Here is a 10,696-nt window from a genome sequence, read left to right on the forward strand (position 1 = left end):
ACACACACACACACACACACACACACACACACACACACACACACACACACACACACACACACACACACACCTACTCTGCCTGTACTGCTAAACCTGAGAATTAAAACGGTTTAAAAAGGGTGGCAGCAGCAACAACGATGTATTGAGAAAGTTTATTGTCTCATCGGCGTGCGATAGCAAGGAAAAAGCATTTGGTGAAACACCAACACCGTCACTCCGATCAATGGTGGAACTGCATCACTCAGTGAAAAAGCGACAGAGGGTCCTAAGGCTGATACTTTGGCGTGGTGATATTCCTGACATCATTCAGAGCCAGGTTTGTCTGATAATATGTTGGTATTTAGGGGGTTTTGGTTGGAATCATAAAAAAAGGTACAGAAGAACAAAAAATAACAGAGAGATTTACTTCACGTTCTTTGGCATTGATAGAGGCAGTGACTGAATTTCTAGTGAATAAAAGTAAACTCAATTCAAACACCCACATGAAATCTGTTAATGTTTTTTAAAGACTTTCTCACACCACTTATTTCGGGGAATTGAAAAACTTAGTAAATCAATAAACTTCTGTTACACTTCTTGGTTTGTGGGTGTAACCTGAGGGAATTGCAGGAGGAGATTGAGAATGGGCAGCTTGGCTTCCCTGGCGGGTCAAGGTGAGTCTGTAAGCCTGATGGCTTGTTCACTTTGCAGATGTCACCTGGTCATTATCCGGAGGCAGCCATCTGCCAGTTGGTCCTGCAGGGCCTGGCCACTCAGTCTTCTGGGCCCTGTGTGACTGGCAGGATCCATGCTGCTTTCTCTTCTGTCCTGACCTGCTACTCCACCTGCCTCCAGTGTCCAAAAGGCCAGGCTGGTCAGGGCCAGAGGGAAGACAGAGGACACACGCAGAGAAACAAAAAAGAAAGCTTTGAACTCTTAGCCACAATGTAAACGGGGATAAATTAATGATGCATCTGCAGTTTTTACCTTGGCACTTCTCACAGCTGACTACTTGGCTTCTCACCCTCAGCGCTGCTGGGATGCAGAGGTATGCTGCCAAAATAAACTCCCGGCTCCCTGATCGGTGAGCCGATCAGGGAGCCGGGAGTTTAAATCACTTGCCGGTGGTTTTACCTTCAAAGTGCTCAACATAATTATTCGTTTTCTAAAAATGATTGGTTGCGAGAATCCTCAAATATACTAAAGCCAATGAAGATATGTCATTACATCAGAAAGTTAATTGTCAGCCCTTAAAGTGTCTCACGGCGGGTAATTATCCTGGCAAATTAGAGCCTTACTTTTGGACAGACTTAATCATGCCCTCCTTCAAGGTATTTGATTTGGCTTTGACTTCTGCTTTAACCTCATTGACTCTTTACAATTTACTTTCTGAAGTGAGGAAAGGAATCTGTTCACACATAATTGAGCAATGAACATGTAAGTCTTCACTGTATATTTTTTAATTTTTTTGCCCTGTAAACTGATGAATTGTCCTGTGACTTAATCTATTAGTTTAATAGTTGTCTTAAGCTTAATATGTCTGTGTGTTAAGTATAAAGGTACGAGACGATTAGCTTTGCTTAGCATAAAGCCAGGCTGGAAGCAAGGGGAAACCTTTCTTATTTTAAATACCGTTTCAACAAATAGTACACAGCATGACAATTATGCCCTTTGTAGGTGTTAATATTTGTATATTTTCATTTTGAAGAGAGCCCAGCTAGCTGTTACTAGCTGCTTAACTGTATATCAAAAGGAGGTGCAGAGGATCTCACAGTTGGCTCGTATTTCATTAACTAATGTTTAACGTTTGAATTCATCACTGCCGATAAGAGAAAAGATACCCCTGTGAGTTCTCACTGAAGAACTGTTAAATCTCATTCTCCTGTCCCAGGTTACAACTGTGCAAAACTTGCGATAACTTGATGGTAAAATGACTTATGTTTTTTAGTGTCAGCACAAGTGAAGGATCCTCATTTTGTAAAAGGCATTTCACTCTTTAACAGTGAACTTTGTTTAGGTAATGCACTCCTTTTTTCCGTCCTGCTGCAGGGACTATTTGAGGACATATTCACAGATAACCAATCAGGTGAAACCCGCACACACACACACCCGTCTTCTGGCTGCCATGTCCAGGAGGCTTTCAATTTTGTATCATCTCCACACTTCCATCATTTTTAACTGACTACAAAATACCTTCACTGGCTAATACGCACACTGTAATACACATGCTCACACACCTATGATCTTGTAGACTCTGTGATTCTGATACTTCATCCTTGACCCACTTTGAACTCAAGACCTGCAGTTATGTGCTGGACATGAATGGCTGCGTGGGAAATCTGCTCCTCCTTTCCTTCTGTTGTTTTTTTTGGATCAATTATGCTGTTGTTCTGGAGCAAGGCACACCATCAACTCGAGGCTTGGCTGTGTTTTCAGGCCCTGATATAAAAAAAGGAGAACTATGACTGTGGGGAGCCCATCCTCTAACCTGCCTGTACCCCTGGCAGCCAGAACGAGCCAGCTGGTACTGTCAGCAACCCTGACAGATGACCTGCTGAGCGAATACTTTTAGCTCATGATTCACATATCATTATACATACATACTGTATAATGTACAATGCACTGAAACAAAGTCTTCTCTCATTATAGTAGCAGTGTATCACATGCAATTGTGGCCCAAAAACCTAAAAAATATACACATCAAAGAACTACTGTAAAGAATCAAGGGCAATTTTGGCTCTTTGTTATGTTTGTTATATATTCCTCATTCCTGAGGACAAGCAGCCACATATATAATGTATTTTATGAGCTATTGTCCATGTACAATGGAGTAGAATATTAAGAAAAACATGTTTTCAATTATAAATGATAAATGCCACATTTGAAATCCTTAACAAAAGAGAAGAACAAACGTGTGTATTATGTACGACACACTTTGCTCCAATATTCAGCAATCATGTTGGCAGGAATCCAAGACGAAGAGATACTAAATTCAGACAGTAGCCACAACTAATAAACCATAATGTTATGTACCAGCCACAAGTCATGTTGTGTGCTTTCAGAGCATAAGCTCACTCGCTGTAAAAGATCCTTGCTCTCTTGCTCTCTTTCAGTGTGTTCTCGCTATCTCTGTTACAATTGCTACCCACACAGATAACCTATTGCTCGATGCCACAGAGTTTGTGCCCATTCTGGAGGCTGTTAAAGAGCATTATGGGGAAAATACCAAGAGCAATGCAGATTGAGGGTGAGTGTTTTCGCGGACTGACTACAGTAAATACAGCACCAGTGTATGATTGTGTTTCAAATGTTTAATTCCTCATGTACTTAAAGAGAGAAACCCCTCCTGCCAGACAAAGTAATGATATGTCGTGAACGAGACTGGAAATTAAGATGTTTTCTCATTTGGTTTATAATTTTGACCATATCTCTTTGCCACGACCTACACATGTTACAGATAGACTTCTTTTAATTCCACCAACATTCTTCAACCCTAAAACACCTTCGTTGAAGCATTCAATCTGAACACATAGGGTAAAATCAGAGTAACTGTTGGACTTAATTGAATGCTATTAGATTTTCAACACTGAAACTCAAGTGTATTGCACTGCATATGTATCCTGGCTAGTGCTGTGTATGTAGATGAATCTCTGCCCTGCACCGCAGCAACAACCATAAAATCCCATCCTGTATTAAACTGCTGCCTGCTTGGGTAATACGCTGTCTGTTTATATGACATGATGTGATTTGACACTTTATTCAACATGAACAGAGATCAGTGTGAGTGCAGATTGAATTTGAACTGCATAACTATGAATTCATCAAGCTCATGTTGTACTGAGAAGCTGAATTTAAATTTCTTGAATACAGCAATTTGAAATTGAAAGGAAATACTTGAAATTGAATGTGACATTTATTTGAAATGAGCCACCTGCAATTACAGCCCAGTTCCCCAATTCATATTCAAATGTCTTTAGTTCAGGCTGAGCTCTGTGTGCCCGAACATCTGGAAGGAACTTTTGTTCCCTGAGCGACTGGATGATGACAGCTGCCTCCTCCAACGCTGCCGACAGTGGTCTGACACTCTTCACTTAGCCAACTGCAAGCCATGTGGCACTGTGCCTTTCCCGTCTCCACAGCCAATGAACAAGTCTTCTTCACACTTAGTGAAAGGGATGCAAATTGTGTCTCATAGCTACTAATACTGTGGGGAATGGAATGCTCTTATGGGTTTGATGCCTTGCATATAAAATTTTGTCCTGCCTCCCTGCAGGTGCACGTAGGAGCATTTCTGGACAGTAAACTACAGTTGTGCAGAAAAGAGCTTGAGTACACAGAACAATAGTGTGTATTTCTCTAACAATCTCTAATGTCAACAAAAATAAACATTATCATATGCTTCACAAAGTTGCAGGGCAAATATTCTGGACTGCATGTATTGTCTCTGTTTTTACAGCCCATGTTCCAGTGAAACCACTGATATGTATGTAGTTCACAAAAATATGACAAAGAGTTACTAGTGGTAACTTCTTCAGTAAGTAGAGAAAAGGAGATATTTGGCTGAGGAGTAGGGTCAGGCACAATGCCACATGTTGTGATGTTAGCTCACAGTTGGCAGCTTTGGAGGAAGAAGCTGCCTTTGAGTCTACTTTAATGGCTGCCATCAAAGTGAAGCCAAAAAGGTGAAAAAGGAATCCCTTTTTCATGTTTGAGCTGTCAATCTAGCGGCTGGCTGCAGGGACCCACACAATTAATCTCTTTATAATAGCCTGCTCATACTAGGGGGGGGGCTAAGTCAAATCAGAACACTTGACTAAAGGGGACATAATACAAAACAAATTAATTCCAAACAAAACCTATTTACAGTTAAGGACAAGAAAACGTATTAGAGAGGGTACCTTATGATGAATGCAGGTTGTCAGAGAGAAATCACTGCATAGTGAACAAAAGCCGCTTTCCGACCGGAGGGATTTTTTGCAGATCCTGGAACATAACGTGTTCAGACTGGACCAATTTTAAGTTCCTCTGACTGCAGTTCCTGTAACTCTTTCAGCTCCTGCTTCGGGACAGGGTCTTATTGTTGTTCCCTTTTCTGCATGGGAACCCAGGTCAACCAGAGTTGGGTTTCCGGTACAGACAGACCAATAACTGGACAATTTTAAAAGATTTCCCTATCTTTTTCATCACTAAATTCACTTCTGAGAATGTTGTAGGCGAGAAATGAACTGTTTAGATTTTGAATACAGGCAGTATTGCAAAAATTGTTGCCAAATTGACAATTAGCTTCAAACTTGACACCACAGCCAGCTAGTGCCTGCTGGGGCCGCCAGCTCATCACTCGGCCAGTCATGCTCAGAAACCCCGCTGTAAGATGGAGGTCTCTCAGACCACACACAAACATACACACACACACACACACTTAGATTTTGTATTTAGTTCATACTTTCTTTGGTGTATTTGTTTTGTGATTTTAACGCTATAAAGACCGTTGCTGTGCTTGTGTCACTCCCTTACCCCTCCTGACAGTTCCTATGGCAACTTGGCAGTGTGAATGCAAATGGAAAAACTGGTTTTGGGGGAGAGTAGTTAGTGGAACTGTTTGGAAGTGGACTAGTCCTAGAACTATGTTCCTGTAACTCCTTGGTTGGAGGGCCGCTCTGAAAGTTCTTCAAAGTACAGATTAGAATTTTATATTTTTTAGTTTTAAGCAGGACATATACATTTCTTTCACATTTGTGTCAAAGAAGATTGAGTCAAACATTTTTATTTGCCTGAAAAAGGTGTCACTTATTTAAATGAGGACATAAATATACTCCTTATATTACAACGAGACAAAAAAACCTTCCCGTTATCATTGTGTTTCTGTATTTATGTGATCTGCTGACTGTAAATGTCAGATTAATTTAGGGAGCCCATTGTGTTTGGGTAAACTTCAGTTCATTGTAATGCTAACAGTTTTACAGAGTGTAAGTTAAATACTTGCTGAGATAATCATCACAAAAATAACCTCAGTAGCAAAATAATTTTAGGTTCAACAAATGTCAATTCGTGAGTTCAAATAACAATCATATTTTTCTTCAACTTTCTGGAAATTGTACTCTGGGTATTGGCACCAAAGTCTGCTTAGATTTCAATACAAAAATTATTTACCCTGATTTACACTAAAAACATGGGGGGGATACATGAAATGCAGTGAATTGTAAGTGAGAGCTTTACCACAATTAAACAGTATGTTTATTTAGTTGATGATCGGTTTTCATGTTTGAAAACCAATCATCAACTAAATTGTAGATTGTACAATTTAGTTGTATTACAACTAAACTGTAAATTGTAAAACACACTCAGGGACGCTTTATTGAGTTTTCAAAGACACTCATACTGTAGTTTCTGATGTGCTGATTTGACAAGTGTCAGCAACATGAAAGGTAGTCTGTCACTGTCCTCTACAGTGATGTAGAAAATCTCTCTTAACACTGCAAAGAGGTGCTAATATTATGTCTTATGTGATTTAAGCAACATATGCATATACATGTTGGCTACCTTAAAGGATATTGTACAACAACTGTATGTGGTTTTGACTTTCACTGTGCTAATCAAGTCTTGTAACAAATGAAACACATTGAATTAATGTACTGTTCTATAACACCAGTGAGCCGCCTCCTGTGGTCAGTGTGTGGACTGATCCATACTGCATGCTGTATGAGTGCACGCTGTGCAGGGCTTTTAGGACTGTGTATGAAGAGCACACACTGTAATTCCCTTAAGCACTGTGCATTACTAAAGGCTTTATGTAGGAAAACCCCAAGCGACCCTCCGGGACAAACAAAGCTCAGTTTTCAATGAAAAGCTGTGACTGCCCAAAAACAATGCAAAACAAGATGGACTGTAATGTGTAATATATGCCAGTGCAGTCTCACCGGCCGAAAATGGGCTCTTTCTTCATATTGAATTAGGCTCTGGCATTAAAGGAAGAATAAATAATAAATCATGTTTGGACAGTAGTGTAAATTTTACCAGCGTGGCACTGTTTGCCCCCAACACTCCCTCTCACTGGAAAATCCCTCTCTCTATTTTTCTGAGCTCTAAGGAATTTTCTCTTCTGGTATCTACAGTCTGTATTCACAATTATCATTAGTGAAATGTCAAAACAATACCAAAAACACACAACCCTGTCATGAGGTACACAACAAAGTAAGTATTTACTGGCCACGTACATTTTCTTTTTATACAGGGATAAACAATCAAGGATTGTTGTATTAATTGCCTGAGGCCTAGAGAATCACTTGCTTAATTGGGCAATTGGTAAAAACTTAGATCAACGTTTATGAATATCTTTCACCGCTGTGGATAAAGACACAAGGACAAAGGTAGGGATGCACGCTCGATTTAGACAGAAACGGTGCAGTATTTCTTAACTTCATAACGTGATTATAACCGCTGTAAGTCACCTTATGCTTTGTGCGGGGGCTTGATGGAATCACAAGACTTTAAGCTTTCTAATGATGTGCTGCATGACCGTGTTGGTGATGATTTAATGCTTGCAATTCATAAAAAACATTTCATGAAAACACGTTGTGGAAAAACAGGTACCGTTTGGGGAACCGTGCTGTCAGAGGTCTCAAAGTCTTAAACGTAGCACGTGTGCTGCTTTAGCCTGTTTAAAATTTTACTTGTTCTTAAATGTAGCATTGTAGCAAATAAGATTTAAGATTTGTTGTGACTTGAGACTACTATGGAGAGCGTCAACACCAGTACCCTCAAGCTTAGACAGGAAGGATCATTGTGACAAATGTCTTTATAATTGTGCAGATTTTAAAACGCACAAAATTCAAGACATAGGAATGTGTCTCGCTTATTATGTTCCTTAGTGGTGGTGCCCCTTGAAATGATGCAATGTTTTAATTTAAAGGTAGGTCAAATGTGCTATTTGTCAACTTTTGAAGATGAGGTAATTCTCTCAGCAGTGATTCAGCATCTCCCTGAGATGTCCCCAAATATACACGTCTCTTTTAAATCAGTAATGTGCCTCATCCTAAGTTGAATAACTTCCTTTGACATTTGAACTCGCTGTCAAATTACATTTCTATCATATCTGATGGAAGAGAAATCTGACAGCAAGAGGACTTCACAGTCAACGACAGCTAACAGTCTAACAGTCTATTTTAACAGCCAAACAAGAAATCTACAGAAAAATCAATAACATCAGAGATAAAGTGAAAGCACAAAATAATTATCTAGAAAGCAACATAGTTCACTTATGAGGTCATAAGGGGCATGGTTACCTCCCCTCTCTCTGCATTGCCTGCCCAGAGAATTTGACCCACCCATGAGAGACAGAGACATATTTGGCTTTCAAACGAGCAAAGTGGCAGTTGATCTCCATCAAAAAATGCAAAAGCAGCTGGCTGACCATAATCAAGGAGAGCATCACAAGGGGCTGTTTGGTACAAAACAGTCTTATCACTAGATACAGAATATGGCTCTCAGTGCTATTGCATATTGAATGAGGAAGACAAAAAACAGATAGTAGGATTAACAGCAGGAAATAAAATCCCTACAAAGAGCCAGTTCTCCATTATTTATCATTTCTAATTAATTAATTCATAGGTTGAGAAAAGCTGTGAGGCCACTTCTTTGAAAACGTCCTAGCTTAAAATTTCAGTGATGCATGTTTCATTAATTTGGTGATAAAGTATGAGATGAAAAATAAAATGATTTTGACTTTGCTTACTGCCAATTTATGAAGTTACAGGATATTGCCTAGAGGGTATACCTGAAAACACTGTCACAAGAAATAGATGTAAAGTTTGATTAATAACAGAAAGTTAATATCAAGTATGATCAACATAGTGAATCAATAAGCTCACCTCCACTAGTCACAGCTGGGTGCTAACAAAAACAAAAACACTGCAGCTGGACAGAGCAAAACTGAATGATTTATTAATTCACAAACAAACACCCTTCCTCAGTGTGCAACTGGCCCAGATATTTGCTTTATAGCATAAAATTGAATAGATGTCATTTGTATAATGTGTAATAAAATATGCTGTTCCTCAAAGAAAAAGGGTGTGCAATCATGCTAACGGATTAATATTTTATGAGTATTGAATAAAGGCAATGCCCCTCTTTATGTTGATGTGATTGTGTCTAAAGCATTCTTGCAAGGGTTTGTTATTTCTTCTCAGGGCAAACCGTTTAGCTTAATATAACGACTGCAAACAGGAGGAAACAACCATCCAAAGGCAACCAAAACGGCAAACCTGTCGTCGAACTAATTGACACGTTATATTGATTTTCTAAGCTTTGGACACAAAGAGGCAGGCAATCTGTTCCCCCTTGTTTTATGTCTTTATGCTAAATTAAGCTAACAGGCTACTGTCTTCAAATTCACTGAGAGTTGTATAATTCCATACCTTAGTAAGAAAACCAACAAGCGTATTGTATTTCTTTAAGAATCAGTAATAATGGAAAAAAAACACTTCATCTTCTAATTCTCTTTTAATTCATCTAAATCACATATGTGGAAATACAAATTCAGTCTTCAGTGGTTGCAAACTTCTGCACATTAAAAAATAATGTAATTAGTATTACATAGTGTTGCTGCATTTAAGGTGGAAACTATAGTGTGGTTACTGCAAGGACAGATGATTTAAAATTCAAACAAAGACAAGTGGTTTCTCAATTGGCTTTGGGAAATACTGAATGGTAACTGAATGGTGTAGATCAAGGATATATATATATATATATATATATATATATATATATATATATATATATATATATATATAAAAGGCAGCAAGGAAGGATTAGAATCTGAAAACAAATGTAACAATCTGCATCAATCAATCAGTGTTGTGGATTGATATTGAAGGAAGTGTTACAATTTTCTTACTTAACAGCCTTTGTGGCGGGAAAGCTGTCTGCTCCACTGACAATGTAAAAATGCAGCTACTGGAAGATCACTTTGTTGTTGTGTTGAAAATCTACCAGGATCAAAGCCAACGTCAATCTCTAGCATCACCGTGCTACTGAGGTAGAATGTATCATTCTTGCATGAAATGTTAACAAAGCCTTAACTCCAAAATCTGTTCTCACTCTTTAACTTAGAAATACAGAAGGTAGGTGCTTAGCCAGGCTAAACAAAACAAATGTTGGTAAATCCAACAACATTATCAAAGAATTGGGACAGGTTTTTTGGAAAGTCAAAAAAACAAGTAGAAATTAAAATTTCAGAAAGACAAATCACCAGCAGTAAGTAAAAATCCCATTATACTAATAAAGTATATACTGTTTTAAATCTACTATGCAAAAAATGCCATGCTAAATAACAATATGGTTATTCCTTTGACATTTTTAAATGTTAGATAAAACAGAAGTTTACAAATTTTGTAAATATATTTTAGTAAGTCCACAGTGTGCAATCACAACAGGCACTTCCTTGCAGCGCAGCAGGGGCCCTTCCTCAGATACTTTGTCCATCTGATCCATGCCCTGTTTCCCTATTGGTAATTTTTGTTGGCCATGGAGAAAACTAGTGAGCTGTGTAGAAAAGATAATCACACTATACCATCTGAAAAGTAATTTTGTGAGACTATCATAGGTTTATATTCATATTTTGAACAAACGTGGTTGAATGTAAGGCTGTTTGCTGACTCTGTAAAATGTAAAGTATGTGGCTTACAGTAACAGACGCACAGTGACTAAACAAAACCTTCAT

The 10,696-nt window shown here is 38.6% G+C and overlaps 1 long non-coding RNA gene across 1 annotated transcript in view; it reads right to left on the reverse strand.

The window, feature by feature from the left end:
- Nucleotides 1-4,324, reverse strand: part of LOC117959977 — a 19,740-nt gene extending 15,416 nt beyond the window's left edge. The window contains exons 1-2 of the long non-coding RNA XR_004660048.1: nucleotides 4,313-4,324; nucleotides 2,689-2,690 (exon numbers count right to left, since the gene is read on the reverse strand). This is a non-coding gene — a long non-coding RNA (uncharacterized LOC117959977). The remainder of the gene's footprint in view (nucleotides 1-2,688; nucleotides 2,691-4,312) is intronic.
- Nucleotides 4,325-10,696: the final 6,372 nt, after the last annotated feature.

Source organism: Etheostoma cragini, chromosome 17 (assembly GCF_013103735.1).
Source record: "Etheostoma cragini isolate CJK2018 chromosome 17, CSU_Ecrag_1.0, whole genome shotgun sequence".
Lineage (NCBI taxonomy): Eukaryota > Metazoa > Chordata > Actinopteri > Perciformes > Percidae > Etheostoma > Etheostoma cragini.